The sequence below is a fragment of the Pezoporus occidentalis genome, unplaced genomic scaffold (genome assembly GCF_034315485.1).
Source record: "Pezoporus occidentalis ecotype Australia unplaced genomic scaffold, CSIRO_AGI_Poc_V1 ctg26, whole genome shotgun sequence".
NCBI classification, from domain to species: Eukaryota; Metazoa; Chordata; class Aves; order Psittaciformes; family Psittacidae; genus Pezoporus; species Pezoporus occidentalis.
Window position 1 is genome coordinate 4,030,220 of NW_026914502.1, and position 18,316 is coordinate 4,048,535.

Here is an 18,316-nt window from a genome sequence, read left to right on the forward strand (position 1 = left end):
TGCAGTCAATTGAGAATCTATGCCAATGGAATTTTTTCCCTTTATTCTGTTGGTTTATATATTATCTTTCATCAGTAGCCAACAGATCTCCTTCTGCATAGTTGAAGGAATCAACTTCAGGAGGGGATAAGAAGGTGTCATCAAATTCAAGTCATTTACTCTCACATGCATATGTAATCATTTCTCTGTACCATGAAATATGTTAATGGGTGAAGAGTCTGTCGGCTCTAGGCCATCAATTTAAATCAGGCCCAAGCTGGCAAAGATCAATAGTCTTTACTCTGTTGTCTGTACAGGACATGGTGTGGAACTGAGCTGGCGAGTACAGCCCACCGCCTGCTGGAGTGTGGTGCATGCCATTGCAGCACATGTTTCGTTTGCCTCCTGCACATCTTAATTGAGATGAAAGATTTAAAGTCTGGTCCCACTTGAAGGATGATTACTGTCAGTGGACTTTAAAGCAGATGCAAGAATATGTGTGCAATCTGAGTAATCCTGTGAGTTGTATCTAGAGGGTGGTTCAGTCGTGATAATAAAGTGCTGATGTTGATGTAAACATTACTGGTTTCTGTTGAAAACACTGAGGCAACTCGAGTGGGCAACCATCCTCACAGCTCTGCTTAACTGAGAATAAATATAAAGCTTTTGTCTTCATTAATAGCATGCTACCCTTGAAACAAGACATTACCTAGGAATGTTTGAAAGGTTTCATTTGCTGTAGACATATCTTCAATTAAAAATAATTTAAAATTTCTTGCTAGAAAACTAAGAAATTCCAACAAATTATTAGACTTCTCAGAAGTTCCTACCCACACTGAACTAACCTTGAGCTGTCTTTACATGTAGAAGGGGTAAGTCAAATCTAACAAATACCCTGCAGCCTTGTTTTCATTCCAAAGACTGGTCTTCCATGTTATGTGTGATGTGCTGCCATTACTACAAGAAGCAGATTAAGCAATCATCTCAATGAAACACGAATAAGTGGGCATACTCCATTAAGCAAAGTATTTGTGGTACCTGTTAAGCAGGATGAAAGTAACCAGAATATGTGAACAGAAGGTGCTATATATTGTTGTTTTTAGAATATCTGGTGTAATTGCCTTTATTATCGAAATGGGATGGTTTCTCTATCTGAATGCTCACTTCTGTCTTTCTCACAGTAGTAAATACAGTCTGATTTTTAGTTGCACACAAACACTGCAAAATCATATGGTAATGTAACTGTGTAGGTGTAAAAGGTAGTAAAGGAGGAAATTTGCTCTCTGGTGTTTTGTTTCTTTTTTCCTTTTCTTTTTCACGTTAATTTCATTTCAGATATACCAAGTAACTGGGGGATAGTGTGGTAGTGGTTGGGGGAACATGCAAGATTCCAATTCACCCACATTTTACTATGACTTAGGAAGTAAATACATTAAATAACTCTTTAAGACCAAATTCACTGGTACCTTACAGCTGTTAGTGCCTATTTTTGTGATGTAATGTGGGCGTAAGTCTAGCAAACTTCAGAGGGACTGCGATAGCTGGCTTCTGGCCTGAAACTTATTTGGAGTCTTCAAGCTAAAGGCTGCAAAGGTCCATAATCTTATGATTCCTTGTATCCTGAGGGAGATCATCTCTTTGTAAGCATAATACGCTGTCTCATAGGTGCACAGTACACTCAAGTTAGATGCTTTGCCACCCCTGACTTTGTAACAAGCATGAGAAGTAAGACAGCAGCGCACTTAAAACACTTTCAAGAGCAGTGTGCGTTTCGTAGGTGTCTGGCAGTGGCTGAAGCCCCAGTTCTCTGCAGCTACCAGCCAGACAAGGTGTCATCTGTAGCAAATCAGACGGCAGGTGACAGCAGTCAGAGACAACTGGCTGCTTGATGTCTGTTTTGTTCAGAGGTACTGTTCTGTGAAAGCAAAATGATTTTTTTCTCCCTTTCCCTATTTGAAGTTAGTAGAAAATGGATGTTAGATGTTGGCTCTACTTTGCTGTCAATTTTTCCTGCTTCTAACTTCAGTAAAATTCCTAAAAATGCTGCCTGTCAGTGCAACTGTTCTTATTGAACATCATCATATTAGGGCACATCAGGCAACTCTGCCTTAGCCTCTTCATTCCTGTGCTGCTGACTTCCTTCTAGTTGCTGGGTGGTGCTGTACTCATGACTCCACCTTCCCATTACCCTCCTTTAATTGCACCTGGATTAATTATCTGTTAATTGTTAACTCCTGTTCAAGCCAGCTGGGGGCTGTTGCACAAATACGCTGCTTTTAGGCACTTAGGTGGCAAGCCATGACTGTACAGAAGTTTGAACAGGGAAAGTTCATGGTGTGGTCTTGCAGCACTTGTATTGTGCATGCATCGTGCAAGCAACTTTTTTGTCCTAAAAATGTGGTTGTTTTTCCACGTAACTCCTAATGTAACAGGCATTCAGCAAGTTTCTTCAACATTTAGATAATCTACAGGCAATTTCCTTCTCTTCAGTGCTGTTAAGAGATCCTGGTTTGGAGATTTATGTGTGTTCAGCATCACATTTCTCATCCTCTGAAGCTGACTTAGCTTTCCATGCAGGGAAGACTCTCACAGGCACAAGCATCCCTGGGTGAGAACTACTGGAAGAGCTCCCACCCCTGTTTTGTTTGTACCTAGCAAAACAGGACCCTCTCCCCTCCTCCTATTTCCCTCTACTGAATTAGTCTGCAGGTTACACTTTTTTCCTAAAAGGAAAGCTATTTAAAAAAATTCACCCAAACATGATGAAGTTTGTGTCCCCTCAAGACTTACAGAGCTGCGAATCTAAGGACAGGTGCTTCCTTTGTTGAAGAGATTTATCAGTACTAGGATTAATGTAACCCTTTTGTTAGGTCACCATTCTGCTTTTCTGTTGTTAAAAAGACAGAGAAAGTAGTAGGGTATTTATGAAGTATTACAGCATCTTCGGCAATTATACTTCTTTAAGATGTTCTGTCTTTCACTGTGTAACTTCTGCTGCTTTTGTTTTGTTTATGTTCCCTTATGCATCCTCCTGAACCTTTCAGCCTTTAGTAATGTGCGGAGTCGGAGTTAAGCAGTGTCACAAGGGAGTCTGACTGTCTTTTGTTCCTAGTGGCAAATTAGTTGAAAGCCAAGAAAGACAGACTCCTGATCTTTTCTTCAGAGTAATTGTGGAATTGTATTTTAAAGGACAAATCTATCCCTGGTTCATGCTGACTTGAATTAACTGTTCTGTTAATCTGAGGTATTTGGGACTTAGAAAGAAAGGGTTTGATTTCATTTGTGCTGTCTAGGGTTCTCTATTGTCTTCAGTTGCTCTTTTTTGTGCCAATACGAAAATAACATCCAAGACTTACCAAAACACTGCGTGTTTGTCTTGCACAAGGTGACATTAGCTGTTCTGTTTGTGTTTGGGGGATCTTTGTTTGTTTTGCTTTTTAAACTTAGGTGAAACATTACAAACGTACAAATTCTCTTCTCTTTATGGTTTCAGATTTATGCAGCACAAAGCATCCTACCATCAGGTGAGGGATCAGGTGTGCCTCGACAACGGCTGAGTAGTGGCAGGTTCTGCCCCACCCTTTATAAATAAGAGAGGCTCACAGAAGTTGTAGAGCTGTAATCAGGAAGGGAGATGCTTCAGAAGATTGCTTTAAGAGTCTGCTGCAGAAGCAGAGAGATGCAGGCAGTAACTTGTCTTCCAGAACTGGAGAGACAGACCACTGCTATGTCCAAGGTGAGAGCAAATACATGGTTGACAAAGGGTTGGATGTGTGTTCTGCCTGAACTGGCAAGGGAATCCATGCAGTACCTGGGGTTTTGCTGCTAACATCTAGCACAGGGAATCTGTTCTCTGCTTCCATGATACCAGTCCTGTGGGACTCTGTAGCTGGCTAAATAAAGCACTAATGGTGCAGAGAGGGTGTGATGGCTGAGTTTTTAAGGTAACTGTTGGAATGAAGTAGGATTGTGAGCACATTAAGTGAAGTATTTAGACGGACCCAATAAAAGCAAATGACTGTAGAAATGTTCTAGATGGGATATTTCATTTGGCTAAACCCATGTTTCTAGGGTGGCTTGTGTGATTTGATTTAACAAGAAATTTTGCTGGCCGAAGATCTGTTTTTAACAGGTGACCTGAATGATGGTTTCTGTTTGTTAATCTGTGGTAATCTCTGGAGAACACTGTTATTGTGCTTTATGCAGTTCATTAGCTCTGAATTGCCTGTATTTTCATATTCTTTTTTTTACTAAATTGTTCTTTTGCTTTCTAACCCTTGATAAAACCTTTTAAACCCCCTCAATTTAAACTCAAGCATGACAAATCCCAAATATTTGATTCGTGTGCTGGGTTTTAGAGAAGTAGGCAGCCCTCTCAGGAAGGGGTATGGAGGAGGAAACATAAAGGATGCTTCTAGAACATCATGTTGTCTCAGAAGCTGGTAGAGAGCAAAGCTGGCTGGAGGTTCTGAGGGGTGCTCTGGATTCTACTCTTGAGGTTTAAGGGTTTGGACCTGCTGGGAATGATGTGTAAGTAAGAAATTCACATCTGCATTACTTAATTACCTTTGCATAACCTAACAGTGTGTTTGGGTTACTGAAAAAGCTTCCTCTAACACCACCAGTCTGGAACTGAACCTTGTGCAACTTGAGAAAATCTATAGAAGCAATGAAAGGCTGTTTTGAGAACTGCTAAACATTGGATGCACTGTTCAGTCCATAATTATAGTCTTTTATATATATGTATTTAATTTTCAAATGCTTAATATATGAGAAAATAGTTTGTACTGTTTATACATCTGCTTCTATTGGCAACTAGAATCCTGCTATTGATGCACTTGATAGCATTCTTGGATTATTTGTCATATTTTGTTCTATGATTATGATCATAGAATGGTTTGGGTTGGAGGGCACCTTAAAGATGAGCTAGTAAGCTGATGGTAGTTTTATTGTTCTCTGTATATATTTAATTGAAACAGGAGAATTTAGTTATCAGAGAAACCTATTTATGTGTCTCTTTCACTAACAGAGTTATGATTAATATACAATTTTTTATTAGAATCAAATTATTAAATATTAATCGTATAGGAAACTCTGAGCATTTTATAGGTTACTGACTTGAAGTACAATTAAGAAAACAATGTAGTTGTTTCCTTTTCTGAGTAGCCTGGTAATTTCTAAATGGAAGGTATTGTGGATTTTCTCTAAGTAAATCTGTAACCGAACCACAAAAATTGCTTTTTTAGAGATAAATGCAAAGGTATACATCATGCTAACGCTGCCCTGCTTTTAGTTAACTCATGTTGTACATTTATTTTAGCGTTAGTTAATACCAACAAATTTACCATGTATGTGATAAAAGGACTACACAACAGCTGTATTCTAGTTAGTATTACAGAAAATAGATTGTAAACCTGAAAACTTGGTAAGTGTAAAATCTGGATTTGAATTAAAAGCAGGGTGTTCACAAATCTGAAAGAAGTTTGTGGCTAACAAAAGCCTATAAATATTCCCACCTGAAATAAGAGAGGAACAGTAAAAAGAAAAGTCAGTAAAAATTCTGCTTCATAATGGCTTCAGAAGGTGATTTATAGAAGTCATTAACTCTCATAGAGTACAGACAGAAATGAGAAATTTAATATATAGAATGTTCCCAAATGATTTCATTCTGTTTCATTGGGATTAATGTGCATTGGTACCCATTTCTTAATTTTCTGCAGTAAAGAAGAGGAAGTGGTAGGTTCACATCTTTGGAGGTTCAAACTGTTGTCCAGGTATGAAAGAACAGCTATAAGTTTGTCAGATAACTTTTTACTTATTCACTCTTGCAAATGTTGTAGGCACATTGCATACTGGGAGGCTAGAATGTGTCCTTGTTATAGATCCAGTGATATAATACCTGGTTCAAAATCTGATTTCACTTTTAAATGTAGAAGCCGGGCCATTTAGTGTCAGCAAATGTGCTATATGATGTGCTCAGGAAAGGAAGGGGAGGAGAAGGGGAGTAACCTGACAGTCTTTTTCTCTGTTGTTGTTGTTTTACAATTGTGCAGAGGCCAAATGAAGGAATAGTAGTCTGAATCCTTTCCCAAGTCCTTTTATGTTACAGAAATGTGCTTAGAGCATCTTCTGGTAGCAAGCGCTAGGGTGAAGAGGAAAGATGAGCCAGAGTTCAAATAGTTCTAGTATCTTCCTGCTGCTTGTCAGAAGGTGGATCATAAATAGCTGCTTTTCTAGCCTGTAGTCTGAAAATCAGTTGTGGACGTGTCTTAAATCTCTGTCAATGGGGAACAATGATACTTTTATTAACAATTCTGTTAGTGCTTCTACACAGCTTACCCCACTCCACCACAACTGCCCAGTTATTCATAACCCATATGCAGTGCCTGAGGGTGAGTTTCAGCATCTCTGATTTCTCTTCACAAGAAACCTTCAGGATAGCTGGACAGTGTGTACCTTCACACCACTACCTTCTATACACACTTCAATCTGCTTAGTAATTGACTTCCTCTGTGATGGGTTAAATATCATAAAGATGATAGGAAATAGATTCCAGTTTAGGGGATCTTGGCTGTACAGTCAAGATCTAAAAAGTGAGTGGTAGTGGGAACCTCATGTAATAAATCATTGCTAAAGGAAGAGGTCATGGCTCATTGGAGCTGTGCTCACTAAATGGCAGATCACTGTTTGGAACCACAGAAAACCTTACACTTCCTGTGAAGGCAAGTGAAATTTGTCAAGGGGCTTGGAAGACAAACTTTCATGTGTGATCTAGCAAGCAGTTAATTTCTTGAAAGGGGTAATGGGCTTACTAAAAAGAGTCTTAAGTTTACTGCAGCTGCATGTTAGCATCTCTTCTAGGATTGACCACAAGTACTGTACTGAGCAACATACCCGTTGTTGTTTGTTCCATGCAGAGCATAGCAAAAAATAGTTTATCCATACCAAAAAAACAGGGAAAACCTTTTCCAGAATAGTCTGGCTTTCTGAGTTTGAGGTACACGTAATGAGTGGGACACAGAAGCACATAACTTAGGACTTAAGCTGTGGAAAATGCAAGTTCTCCCTTTCCCCAGGGCGGTTTTCTTTTGGTGGTCATGCTGCTTACCACAGCTGGCAATGTTTGGAAAGGCTGGGTTGAAACGGTTAAAACCCTTTGAAAGGGGGTAAGTTTGCCTTTTAGAGCAAGTTATGATAAACTTCCCTTTTGCATTAATTCTTTCTGAACAGAAGCTGTATTCAGGAGTGGAACTGCATCCAGACTTGCTCTGATAGAGAGAGCTAAGAAGGAATGTCACATTGTGATCTGTAATTACTGCTTACAGTGATTCCCACCCCCTGCCCCACTATTTATTTTTTAAGCGGAGTTTAAAAATGTTACTTTTTTATTATTATTATTTTTTCCTCCCCTCTTCCCGTAGCCATTCCTGTTGTGCTAGGGAGGAAATTAAATCATGATGTGATGTTTTAACTGCTGTGGGGTTCAGTTTTTAACTCCTATCTACTGCTTGTTAAAGTTTACATTTAATGCCTAGTATGCTTACGTGAGACTACTGTAAGCATGCCCCAAATACCAGCATGAATAATCTATGGGTAGCTGTTCTGACTGACTCATCCAGCAATGATAAAAAAGGTTAAGGAATGGATATGTGAACAAAAGTTTACTTCTATTCCCAAAGGGGATTTGATGAGGGATTAGTAGCTAAGAACCTTTATACTTCTCTCCCCTTTGTTTCACCATTTCCAGCACTCTTCAGAACAAAGCCCGAGCTTGTGTAGTGAGGCAAAACTTTTGGTTTGAACTCGCTACTTAATTTTGTAATACGTAGAATAAGTTTTAGTTCTAATTATACCCTCTTGCACCCAAACAGACTTATCAAATGGGTTGTATTTATTTGCAGAAATGCAGCGTTAACTCCAAGTTTTACTGTGACACTGATGTTTCACTGGCCAAAGTAGAAGTATATTGTTTGTTTTGACTCTTGGGGACTGAAGAAATGCCTCCTTTCCCTGTCTCCCCACTTCCCTGTGTTTATGGCAGGTGGATCAATCTCCCTTTACAGACATGCATCTTTAGGATTTTTCTAACAGAACTGTTGGGGAAGAGGGTTACCACCTGCTTGTTGTGTGTGTGGTTCTGAGACCAGTGACTTGATAAATCCAGCTGCCTGTGCAACAGGAGGCAGCACAGCTATGCAGGTTTTTTCTGGATTTGCTGAGAAGCTACAGGTCTTTCTAAGAAACATGATCAGATGAGAGCCTTCCTTGAGATAATGTAAGAAATACAGAGCATAACAGTGCATAGTGGTAGGTCATTGAATACAATAACACTGCATTGTAGTTCAGTCCTGAATCAATGCGGGATTTGTCCCTTAGCCACAGTCTGTGTTACCAATAGCACCTTGCTGCCTCTCTTCCCATCCCATCTTCTCTCCTTGTACTATCTGTTCACCTCTCATCAAGTAGCTATAGGACTAACAATGAGAACTACATCACCATATGCTGTCTTTGAGATCTCACCAGTAAACATCTTAAGCCAATTGCATAGAACAAGGGTACAGCGTTGAAATTTTCCTTGTAATTTGATTTTTCCTTTTTTTCTTTGTCTGTTAAATCTCTGACGTGTTCCCAGTCTGTCTAAACTCAAGTGTGCCTCTCAACTTGAAATACGTTTTTCAAAGCTTTGCGCAGTGGTGTCTGCAGTTATGACAAACTTCCCTTTTGCATGGTTTACTGATAAAGAATATGTTTTTGGTTTAGCTCTTAGTAGCCTGAAGTGATAGCTTCAATTCCAGTATAACTCAGCTGCTGGAATGAATTCAGCAGACAGCCACCAAAATGGTTGGAGCAATTCTCCCGTAAAGAGAGGCTGAGGGAGCTGGGCTTGCTAAGCACGGGGAAGAGAGAGCTTTGGGGTGTATATAGTGGCAGCCTTCCCCTACCTGTGTGAAGGCTATGGAGAAGATAGAGCCAGACATCACAGCAGTGCGTGGTGGGAAGATGAGGCAATGGACACAGCTTGAAACAAGTGATTCAGACTGGATATAATGAGAATTTTTTCCCCAGGAGATTACTGAGGTGTTGGGGCAGTTGTCCAGAGCAATTGTGCAGTTTCTGGCCTGGGAGGGTTTCAGAATCAATCAAGCCCTGAACCACTGGTTCTGGGCCTATGGCTGACCCTGGTCTCAGCAGGTGGGTGGACTAGAGATCTCCAATCTGAATTACCCTATGAATTACTTTCTATTAAAAGAAAATAGCAGTGGATTTTGGCTGCCAGCCGTGATTAGAAGAATGATATCAGGAATTAGTTGAGGGATGTTAAATAGGAGATAAATCTTTATTATTTACATTGCCCTTTCTGGCGCTGTTGGCACAGTTCACAATTGCAACAGCAATTACAGTGGTGATGAAATAGAATACATTTTTGTGGGAGGTGACTCCTTGAAAGGCTAAGGAGCATCTTTTTTGGTCTGTAGTCCCTGCAGATGTTCTGCACTGCTTATGGCCTTTCCACTAGTGCTTCTGTTTTCACCTCACAAACCTTGCTCTGTGCCTTTGCCACTTGAAGAATGATACTCGCTTATTTGAACTTAATGCAATCTAGTAATAACTACTTCTCTGCCATGTGCAAGTTATGAAGGGGTACTAAAGGGTAGGGAGGATACAGTACAAGAGTTGATGGCACAACAGTTTGCTGTACCTTTGACTACCTTGCTCCTATGTTTTTTTGTTTTTCTTTTTTTGAGTTGCTAACAAGATTCAGCTAAAATAATATTAATCAAATGGAGGGGAGAAATATCTTAATCTCATGTAACCCTCATTCCACCTTCGTGGACATAAGGAAAGGAATGCTGGCTGAATAATGGATGCTCAAGATTAGGATTCAGTTATGCATGGAGCTTGTAGATAAAACTTTTGCAAAATGGGAAATGCTTAAAACCGTGTGCTTGGAAACCATACCTTCCTCTGCTGAACTAGCCAAGCTATAGTACAGCAATATTAAAATGGTATCCATTAATTTAATTTTAATGATAATTCAATGGAGAGCATTTACTACTGAGAAAATCTGATGGATCTTGTGTCAGGAAAGGTTGCTTATGACTCCTTGTTCTTAAAAGGGGAAAAAATACCGTGTGCAAAACTGTATTCAGTGTTCAAAATAAAATAAGAACATGTTGTGTTACAGAAAACAGTTATTTTCCATGAAATAATCTCTTGGCTCAAATCATGCGGCTCAAAGACTGATCACTGTTCTCATCCTTGGGAGGACAGACCTTTGTGTTTATATACCAATTGTGATCTGGATTACTGATACAGAATACTTTTTTGGTTTAGCTCTTAGTAGCGTGAAATGATAGGTTAAATTAAAAAAATAAGAGGTAATACCAAAACTAGGTCATCTGGTAGATGTGTTTAATGCAGTATATCAAGATGCATTTAACTTTTATGAGCACTTTTAATAGAATTTTTGTTGCCTCTCAGCCTAAATGTGTCTGAAAGGACCGTTGGAAGAAATGTCCCCATAGTAATGTTTTCTAAGGGATTTAACAACAGTTGTGCTCAACAGAAGGGAGCAACATGCTTTTATTATCTTTTTTTTTTTTTTTAATGGCAACCTCATTCAGGTCTGAGGTTTTCAAGTGTTCCCACATAACAAAGGATAAAAACCAGGACCAATGTCAGCAAGATTATAGGTTGTCTCTCCTTCTGTAGTAGAAATGTGTGCTTGTTTTTTATTGTTGTCTTCTGGTTGATTTGACTCCCTGGCTTGTTTCAAAATAGGTCTTCCTGCTTATTGGTTACCAAGCAACTGTTTGTTAGCTTGGTTTTTACCATCCAGTTGTAATTCTTCTGAAGGAGATCTCATTGTCACAGTCATGGAAACAACTCTTGGAGAACCTCTCCCTAGGCCAGCATTGAGACCAGTGGGAAGACTGTTTTTCTGCTGCTTCCAAGTTGTGTTCCTGTGTGAACATCTTAGGAAATGTCTTTGCATGAAGGCGATGGGCACGACACATTCAGCAGCACACCTCTGCTAGTGGTAACTATCAGAGAGTTGTGCTTTCACTCGTTTCACAGCAGAACAGCTTTGCTTAAGCCTCACTGATGTTGTCTCGCATTAGGACAGAATTATTCTCTTTCCCAGACATGACTGGGCTCAACTAAATAATTTGTTAAAACCTAAGCAACACAGGATGCTGAGTTCCTCTCTGTGCCCCCAGTTCTCATTTATGGTGGTGTCTTCCAGATACTACTGTTGTGCTATGATGTGTGTGGTCATGGTTATGAAAAATCCTATAGTTGAATCGCATGGCTGAAGAAGGAACTGTCTTTTTCTAAGCAACTTGAATTCAAAGGTTAAGGAGAGAGCTAGACCCGTGTCCTGGTCCTCACCTCTATTTGGGACAACCTCATTGTGAGAAACACAACCCAGAATTAAAATACAGATTCTGAAAAACGTATCTGACCCACTGCCCCTTTTCCTAGATATCCTTGAGTTAAAAGTGATAATATTCTAGCTGTCTGCATTTTAATTTAATATTGTTAAAAACGCCCCAAACTGGCCTGATGTGGGTATTTTGGGGCAGAACAAGTTGACAATTATGAGCTGCTGTGTTGTGTCATGGTATTGCCTAGTGACACTTGCATCCCACTGTAAGACATGGTGGGATTCTGCACTTCTGAAGAGAGGTTCTGCTCTTCATAATACGTGGTATTACTCTGACAGATGCATCTAGATTTTAGTTTTGCTATGAATCAGTTCGCCTAAATATAACCACAGCCTATCTGCTTCCTCATTCTGCAAATGGAGGGCTTGCAGAAGTTCGCTGTGCTCTCTTGCTGTACTAAAATTGGAGCTTTATTTTGCTATTCTTACACTTTGATTTCAAAGGTTCTTTGGGAATTTGGGATCAGAAGGTAGATGTCTTAATCTTCCAGGCAAGAGAAATGTAAAGAGCAGCATTGGAAAGCTATCAGCAGTGTCTTTAACTCTCCCAGCATCTATAAAGCTTTGAAACAGATTTTAGTTACTAAATTCTATAGCACAGAAGTGGGAAATGTCTTCATCACTGCTTTGGGTTTTACTGATTACCTGTCAGTGTTTTTTTTTTTTCTACTGTTTTTATGTCCATATATTAAAATTGCCATGGGAGAGGTGCACACAGTGTCTTACCTACTTAGCTATTCTTGAATGCTGATCTTAGTATTTGTAATGGCAAGAAGCCAGAACTTTCAGATTTGATTTGGTCTCTGCTTTCTACCACTGCAAACAGCAAATGGTTCTGATGAAGTGTCGTGTTTTTAAAACTTGAGTAAGCTGTTGAAGAATTGGGTCCTATGTGTGTACATCAGAATATATATGCATATATGAATATATATGTACATCAGAATACATATATGCTTTCATATATATGTATATATGAATAAAACTCAGCCTGTTATCTTTGTGGGGAAAATTCAACTGAGGCAACCTGAAGACATGACTTTGAAATGAAAGGCACTACATTGGAGCTGTGCTATCTCCAGTCCAGTGTCATTTAGCATTGGCTATGTCTGCAGGCTTCTGGAAAAGCTCTAAGCTTCTCGGCACAGGTAAGAACCAGATGTACTGATATGAGAAGTTTATACATCTAAGCATCCAGTGTTGGATGCAATAATCCAGATTACTTGTATTTGAAAGAAGAGATGTTTGATATCAAAAACTTCCTTTTCTTTCTGGCTGCCTCTGTTCATACAAGTCAATAGCGGCGTCAAATTATGAACAGGGCCGGAATCTTGTCATGGATTGCAGAAGCATGCTCATGCTGCAAAGATTTGAGAGCAAGAAACCTAAAACTTTCTCTTTTCGATGCGGATGTGTACCTTCTAAACCTGGTTTGTCAAATTTAGCTCACACAGAAATCCCTGTCCAGCAGGAGCAAGAGCAGTGTAATGTCTGCTTGCTGCTTGGGTTTTCACAAGAACCCAATCTTTTAAGCATCTGCTGTCTTTGACATTATATTTTAGAAATACTTTTAATGTGTAATTCCTGTGCTTTAGCCCCATCTTCTGCCCTGTCCTCACCTCGAGAGACAGACTATATGTAACATTTCTGGGCTGCCCTGTGAGCGTGTAAAGCTCTGTTACAAATTCCATCTGTGGCCATGTCAGCAAAACGTGTTTTAAAAACACTGTTAATAATAGCTGGTGTCCTTAAACCTTAGGTTAGTCAGTTATGCTTAACATAATAGTTGAATATCATTAAATGATTTGAAGGAATCAGTCTTGTAAGGAAAGGGGTAGAGAGATCAGTTTAATTTCGAAGAAGTAATTATCCTGTTCAAGTTACAGAAAGGAGGAGTGAGGCTGGAACACGAGCTCTATGTACTGATTTGAAGTAGCTGCAATGACAGCATTTTAGTTATAACTGGTAAGCTAATTTCTGCTCTCAGATTCCATTTCAGCATTATGGCTACTTCCGTTTCCATGTGAGAATTAAACTTAACCCCAGTGCCCTGCAGGTGATTTCAGCTGGCTGGTGGATGTTCTCAGTGTGTATTTCTGTGGTGTGCCGAGCATCCCACATCCTCTTTGTGGTGCCATCTTCTGTAGAAGCTGTGTGAACTCTGGTGTGATGACATCAGAGATAAACCCCATCTTTTCTGGAGTACTGGGGTGCCTAATGCTATTAAGTAATATAGGAATTGAATATTTCACATGTCACAGGAAAATTTGTCAGAAGAACTATGTCTCAGCACTTGGTGACATATAACTTCAAGTTTATTTACTAATAAAAGCAGGTATAGCAGGTGGATAGCCTTTTCTATTTTATCACAAGTTCATACTAACATAGGCTCCTATCCTCTAGTCCAGATTAGATGGAGGCCACAAGCCTGGGAAGTGAGACACTTGCTCTGTTTGCCCAACTGAAGTGCAGGGTCCCAGCTGCCAGCCTGGCCTCTACACCGTGGTGAAGTGAAGCCTTTTACATGGTGTCAGATGCCTGGGTTAAGCATTCCCCCACCAAGGGCCGTCTTTGCTGTTGCCTTTTAGTCTCTCACCACAAATATTACTACAAAATATAATATATTTTATATACAAAAGTATACATATACATACATATACAAAATATACTACTACAAAATGTGTGCATTTTGCAACAGGTAGATACATTAATCTATCACATCCCTGTTTTCCGCTATGTATGTTATTATTAGAGCCAGGCAGATGCAGCCAAGGTCTCATTTATTTGGGTGGTGCTTTCGGGTAGGCCTCACGTTGTGACACTGATATCTGCAAAAATTCGAGCACAACTTGTGGTGTGTGTTTGGGTTTTCTTTCTTTTCACTTGCTGACATTCCAGGCACAGCTTTTGGCAGTGGGTGCTGCACGAAATCTTTGAGATCAGGCAGGCCGTCTGCAGGAATGAGAATCGGCGCTGAGACAAGAGTGGGCAGAGAGATCTTAATAGGATGCTCATTTTCTCAGGACTAAATCAGCAGCTGTCTCTACTTTTGAAGCTTCTCTGACTTTGGGAATCTAGATTTTTGTCTTCCTCTTTTTTTTTCTTGTGGATGCTTTCTAAGATGTTCACATGGAAACGGTTCCGCATCCTTGGCAGGATGACTTTACGTCTCTCTACATGATGGCTACCCTCTTTGAAGACCCAAAGGTAATACAGTGGTATAAAGATACCAGATTTCTCTAAATAAAATAAGCTCAAACCACATAAAGTTAGTCTTTGGTATAGGTGTGCAATGTGCATGTACCTGTCATCTTGGTTGCATAAAAACATTACTGATGTTTCCAAGAATGCTAAGAATGAGCACTGATGTTAAAGAGTAGGATTTTTATTTGGCAAGAGCATCTTATTCTTTCTCCTTCAGTTTGTGAACTTTTCTAAGTTTCACAGGTCTGCTGATCCCCACTGGCATCTCATTTTTAGCTTTTCAGCAGACTGCTGGGTTTGGGATGATATTAGTTTTCATTCCTCATTCAGACTGCGATGGGCACATTTTGTTCGGAGTCTGTTTTGATTTTATTTTATTTATCACACACAGAATTTTTACTCTTTAGCCTAGTATTTAATTATGTATTTATTTGGAGCAGTCATCTGTCCTGCAGTGCTGAATATCTGCCCTGGAAATGACACTGACACCATTCTGGTTTGATCCCCCAAGTGCTGCGATGATGGAAGGATGTGCATGCTGCTTAGATTGGAACAGTGCCAGCAGCATAGCATCCTTTCTGTATATCAATTTGCGGAGGGAATAGTCAGGCAGATAACAGGCCTGTTTCAAACACTTGCTTTTTTTAGTTCGAGAAGGGATTTGCTTTACATAATGACTGAAGTTATTTGAAATATACAAAAGACATCACATTTTATCACCTGATAGCTGTAAGGTGTGCTTCTGCCATGCATCAGCTTGGAACAATTTCTGGCTCTTGGATCCTTTCCTTGCCTTATGTTTACAGACAGAGGTTAAGATCTTTGGTCTGTAAAGGCTTCCCAGGTGATATGAGCTAACTGCATCCCTGTAAAGCCTTAAAAATTCACTTGGCAGTGCATCTTCTGTCCAGGTCATTCAGAGGAGAGACTATTTAGAATGTACTGCCATCCACCCTGGGATTTTGCTGGGATGCTAAGCATGCTTTATAGAGCTTGCCTTTGAACCCCAGGTGTTTGGTATGTGGTGTGTGTTACAGCAGGTCAGAGCCAGAGGGATTTCTGAGTCTTCTGTTGTTGAGAATTAATGGCATAATCCCTGCTTTTTAAATAGGTAGAACTGCAGTCTTGTCAAGGCAGGGGATATGGAAGATGACTGCCTCTGTAAGAGTGTGGTGTGCCAAGAGTGGGATAAAAGGGAAATCACGTGCATGGCTGAGTAGTTTGCTTGACAGTGATACTTAGGCTTGATGACACCTAGGAGTCTTTCACTACTGAGCAGCACCAAGCTCTTTTTGAAAGAGAAAGTAGCATCTTGTTTTTAGAGGTCACTATTACTCTCTTCTGCTATTTCTTTGCTCCACTAGTGCTTGGTGTCTGTCCTGGGTTCAGCAGTAGCAGTCATTTTTCCCCTTCTTGGTAGCTGGTGCAGTGCAGTGTTTTGACTTTCAGCTCGGGAACAGAGCTGATAACAAGGATGTTTTGGTTTGGTTTGGCCAAGGACTTTGTGAGCCTCATGCTCTGCCAGGGAGGAGGGGAAGCCAGGAGGAAGCAGAGACAGGACACCTGACCCAAACTGACCAAAGAGGTATTCCATACCACAGCACGTCATGCCCAGGATGTAACGGGGAGTTAGCCGGAAGGGCTGGGGGACTGCAGTGTTGGAGGAGGTATCGGGCAGAGCTTGGTCGGGCTGGGGGGTGGCGAGTTATCGGTCGGCTGGTGGTGAGATGATGTATTCTCTTCCCTTGTTATTTCCTTTATCATTATTATCATTGGTGGTAGCAGTAGTGATCTGTGTTATACCTTAGTTACTAAACTGTTCTTATCTCAACCTGTGGGAGTTGCATTCTTTTCGATTCTCCTCTCCGTCCCTCCGAGAGCAGGGGGAGGGCAAGAAAGGGGGGGAAGTGAGCGAACGAGTTACCTGACTGGGTTTAAACCACGACAGTGTCCATAGAGGACTTGCTCAACCATGTTATCCTGAAGCTATAACCATGTTATCCTGATCAGTCTTTCCAAAAATGGCTAGAGTAAGATTGCCTTTCTGTAACACCATGCAGACCAATCCTGCTACTTGCTTTCCCTGTAGCTCCCCCAGGGGGCTAGGTAGATTCCTGATACCTTACAGGTCTTTCAGAGAGTGTCAGTCTTCAAAAGCATCTAGATATTTTACACTTAACCAAACTACTCTATTGGAAGTCTTATCTGTTGAGAGGTTAACTAGATACCAGCGCTGTCAGTATCTTATGAACTAATTCTCTCTTAAGAGGCAACCAACTTGTTTTTGATTGTTCAGTGGGACCTGACTGTATTATTAGCAGTGTTCTTTGTGAACAGTGGATGTCCTCTATTTTGCTATCCTGTTGCTGCCATTTTAACTCTTTATTTAAGCCACTGAAAAGTCTACTTTCTTTGCTTTTGGGAGAGCTTTTTTCAGTTTGTCTTGCATAATACGTTTAGAAAGCCTGGGTGACTGTGGCCGCTTCTCTATCCCACAGTGAATTGCAGTCTTGACTAAAGCAGAACATCCTGACAGGGTGTTTCCTGCACCACTGCCTTTGTGTGCTGCTGTCCATGACTTAGAAGAACTATCTTTGAGGAGAATTGTGCAAGAAACTCAAGGAAATGTACCCTAATGTCTAAAGTGCTTAGGTAGAAGCGGACTGTGTCTGTGGTGGTAAATCAGGATTGACATCTGGGCTTTTTCAGCCTGGAGAAGAAATGGCCTCAGGAGGACCTGAGAGCAGCCTGCCCATACCAGTAGGGAGGTGGTTATCAAGCAGATGGAGTCAGGCTTAGTGTGTGGCAGCAGGATGAGAAATGGGTAGAATTATAACTGAGAATCTGAATTCAGACTGGATATAAAGAAAAACTATTCCCCCCCTCAAGGACAGTGAGGTTGAACAGTTACCCTGAGTGTTGCAGTCTTCAGTTTTGCAGGGTTTAGACCTGACTGGTCTGATCCAATGGCTGAACATACCCTGAGCGGGAGGTGGATTTAGGTACCTCTTGATGTCCCTAATAAACTGCATTACTCTATGATCATATTAGTTACAGACCTTCTGAAGACATCATAAGGCAGGCACTTGGTTTTCTAGCATGCAGGGTTCAGGAGTTCAATTTTGATCACTTGTAAGAAAGTCCACATGGCCTTTTTCTGGTAATTAGGTGCTGCCAAGGCTGGATAGCACAGACCTCCTATAGGATACTGTGCCCAGTGTGCACCCATCAGAGGGATGGACAGTAGTGGGAGTGCTCAGGGGAAGATGTGCCAGGAGGAGAACCCATGCACCCTGAGGAGGGCAGGCGTGCGTGTTTGTAGGGGAGTACAGCTTTTTGGGACTGGTTACAGGAAGGTGTTTAGATGTTTCTAGGCGTTCATTAACGTTTTGAAAGTATCGAGTGTTGTGGTTTATCTGTTGTATTGTTGATATTGATTCTAAATATGTAGTTTTCTGCTTCCCAGTTAATTACATGTTGTTAATATATCAATAAGCCCCTTTGATCCTGATTTAAGTCCCATGAGCTGAGCAGCTTTTTCCTACAACAGTGAAGACTTTAATCTTCACTACTGCATTTTTATGGAGTGATGGGATTTCAAGTTACTTACAGCTTTTTGATGGTTCTGTTTACAATTTTCTTCAATGAGCATCCCCAAAACAGGAAAAGGATGTTAAATTTTGGAAG

General features: G+C 40.5%; 1 long non-coding RNA gene across 2 annotated transcripts in view; it reads left to right on the forward strand.

Moving 5' to 3' along the window:
- The window catches only part of LOC134166393 (uncharacterized), a 200,048-nt gene that overhangs the window by 38,806 nt on the left and 142,926 nt on the right, over nucleotides 1–18,316 (forward strand). Inside the window, exon 1 of one of the 2 annotated variants that reach the window (XR_009965852.1) lies at nucleotides 3,609–3,715. The exons of the other annotated variant lie outside the window; for it this stretch is intronic. This is a non-coding gene — a long non-coding RNA (uncharacterized LOC134166393). Of the gene's footprint in view, nucleotides 1–3,608; nucleotides 3,716–18,316 lie in introns of those variants that run through there. 2 annotated transcript variants of the gene reach the window in all.